Below are 3294 nucleotides of genomic sequence, written 5' to 3'. Positions count from 1 at the left end.
CTGGTTGTTTTTCTTTTTGGCAGCACACTCGCTCAGCAGGGGAACGCAGCACAGCTACGGCTCTGAAATACTGATTCTAGCAGCCATAAGGGCTTGTTTGAGAGATTGGGGCATGTAAAAGCATTTCTAAAGCTCCCCATCACAAAACAAAAGAGAAAGGCAGAGGAGAAGAGATGCTGGGATAACACTGCTGCTGCCCCAGCACAGGCACAGCCCAAAGGATCATTTCTCCATAGGACAGCTGGTGGGGCACCCACATGGCCAGGGCTGCAAGGGGCAGGGGAAGCACATGGGACAGGAGCAAGCCTGGGTTATTGTACAAAAGAAGTCAGCTTGAGCATTCAGACATAATTTGACATCAAGCATCTTCATTTTTGAAACGTTTTTGCAGAGGAGGGCTTGGGCTCCTGCACAGCAGGAAGGAGACAAGATCAAAACCCAGAGCCACTCTTTGCTATGAGTGAGTCAGGTGACAGTCCTCATTTTAACGGTGCTCAGAGAAGCAGCAAGTCTACATCATTCTCACATCAGATGCTCTTTAGAAAGTGTTTTGCATATTTTATTTGCAGCAAACACTAAAAAAAAGGCAAAAAACCTGGTTCATACATTCAATAAATTCAAAGAGATCTGCTGCTGTAGCAATATGGCCACTTTCACACCAAAGCATCTTCCGAAAATGCAAAATAGCTCTAAGCAACATTTTGAACAGCTCGTGTTCTTTTGTAACTTTTGAAAATAAAACCTATCACATTCAGTAGCCTTGGAAACAGCCACAGGAATTTAATTCTTAAAGCAGCTCTGTGATAGCAGCCTTGGTAGAAAAATTAGGGGTTCATTAATCTCTTAGTTTGTCAGGTACCACACGTTATACAGCGACTGAAGGATAGACTTGAGGAAAGTGTCTTTCCTTTACAATGCATTATTTAAAAGTATTTTTATCTTTAAATACCTGTCCGTGTCTGTCCAAGCCTTGAGATGGTAAACACTGAAAAGGAACAGTTTACACTCTTCTCCTTCTATTAAGCCATTAATCATAAGACATTAAAAGACATACTTAGCTAAAGAAAAACATGGCTTTGTGCATACATATGCCCACACATCTTAGGTAGCAGTAAAAAATGAAGCCTATAACTGCTACCCAGGCAATCACAGACTAACTTGAAGAAGCCACTGCCTCACAGTTGTTATCTAGCTTGGGCTCAAATCTTCCCTGAAGTATTTCAGTGCTCTAAAACAATAAACATTTGCCCTTAGATCAGAAGGCTGAATGTAAAACAGGGGGGTTGGGTAGAGCTCATCTTTGAATTACATACCACTCTCCAAAAGCTGTTCCAAGATGTCTCATTTCATTTTTAGAAACAGTTTCATCTGTGCTACCAACATCACGTATGTTATTTTTTTTTAAGGCTTTGCAAAAGTTACTTCCTAGCGTGTACTATTTCTAGCCACAGAAATCAACGTGTGCAGCTTGGAAGACAAGTTGATGTGCTGACTGAAATTCAGCAGCGTGCTCAACTTTGTCTGGGTAGGACTTTTCCAAAACCTGAAACAAAACTCCTAGAGAAGACATAACTGCTGTTATTTCTAAGCCCACTGAACAAAAGCAAAACCCTAAAACTGTTGACACCACAAATATGTCAAGAACGTTGCATGACTCAATGCAGAAAAGTTAGTCCCTTCTGGATCTGCTTCTGAATCTGCTCACAGATTCCAAAGAAAATAGAGCAAAGAACATCTCCACCTGAGCTGCAACAAGTACACCTTGTCCTGGTCATTCTCTTCAACTAATTTGTACAATTAGCTGAACTACACTGATAGGAACAGCAGTGTTAAAATGAGTTTAAAGCCTTAAAATCAATCAATTTCTCTACAAGCCTGTCTGTTATATATTACTATATTTATGTAGCTGTATACATACACAAAGTATGAGAGGCTACCATGCAGAAAAATACTCTGCTGTTCATTCTTTTAGTGCTGGCAATATCATTCAGCAAATTTCACAGCAGTAACAGAGGTAATGCAAATACTTAGAAAAGTACCACCTTGAAGTTAGCTTTTGAGACCGAAGCCAGTAGGAGTTGTATTGGATTGTTCTCATTGCATTATCACCATACAATTATCTCAGATCACACTGCCACTGTGCCACGCAGCACACACAGCAGTGGGAAAACAGACTGTCTCCCAAGAAAGACGGCATCCAACTGGCAACAGGAGTTGCGGGGGCACATGCAGGAGAACCCCGGACTAATGAGGCAGAGCTGTGTGGCACAGCTGCTCCTGCAGGTCCCATTGCTCTCAAATGTTTTCATGACCTTGGTACAGGAATTGGCTGATTCCAGCTGACACCGGTACATAAGGCAAAAGAGGTTGATCTCATCAAGGTCAAATTAGGACACTCATATCAGTCCAGAGCTTTTACCCAACTCAGCAAGGATTCATGAGTCACCATGTATTTAATATTCCATACACAAGCATATTAATTGGAAGTAATTTGACAAATATGTATTGAAAGAAACGCAAGCAATCTTCCAACAGTTGAGCTCAATGATACGCTGTCCCACATAACTTTCAGAGATCTTCAGGAAAGATTTTCTTGTTTTTCATAGTTTGCAAATTCTGGAAACAAAATACATTTTCTTTTTGGCTCTTTCAAGAGCCAAATGAATGACAAGACAAATTACTGAGCTTCTGAAGTATGTGTCATAAATGAGAGCTTCATTTAAAAAAGTGTGAAGGGTAAAGCCTTGCTTGGAATTTGTCTTTTCCTATATCTGAGTTCCAAGTGCTTTGGCTTCTTGCTTGGGAGCAGGCCCCTGTGTGGAGCAGGCACTGTTTCCTGTTACTAAAAGCAAAGCACCTTTTGTTTAATTTTAAAACTCCTCATTCCTCGACACTTCTCACTGGTGCTCTTACTTCAATTACGCAAGAAGTCTCCACATTTGGACAAATGAAAAAGGAAAATCCAAGGAAGAGGATTTGAAAGTGGGCAAAGGACACTGTTTTTATTAGAGACCAAAAATAAACGTCTTAAAACCCTGGGGTAAGAGATAGGAATAGAAAGGAAGGAAACTCGGAAGGCACCACAAAGCAGGAAATGTATGAAGTGCAAAAAGAAACTTCCACCACTCGATCCCTGTAGCCAAGAACTCAAGAGCCAGAGTCTGAAGTGAGAACGGTGGCTTATTTAACAATTTGCCATGTTAACAGAGACGTGAGATGAGGCAGCTACCTGCGAAGTTTGGGTCATGGATGGAGAGTCTGTGTCTAAATCCTACTGCCGACTTGGGAGATGAA

This window comes from Coturnix japonica, chromosome 6 (assembly GCF_054131305.1).
Source record: "Coturnix japonica strain WE chromosome 6, WE-NBRP24, whole genome shotgun sequence".
Lineage (NCBI taxonomy): Eukaryota > Metazoa > Chordata > Aves > Galliformes > Phasianidae > Coturnix > Coturnix japonica.
The sequence above is the reverse complement of the archived record's forward strand: the minus strand, read 5'-3'. Positions refer to the sequence as shown.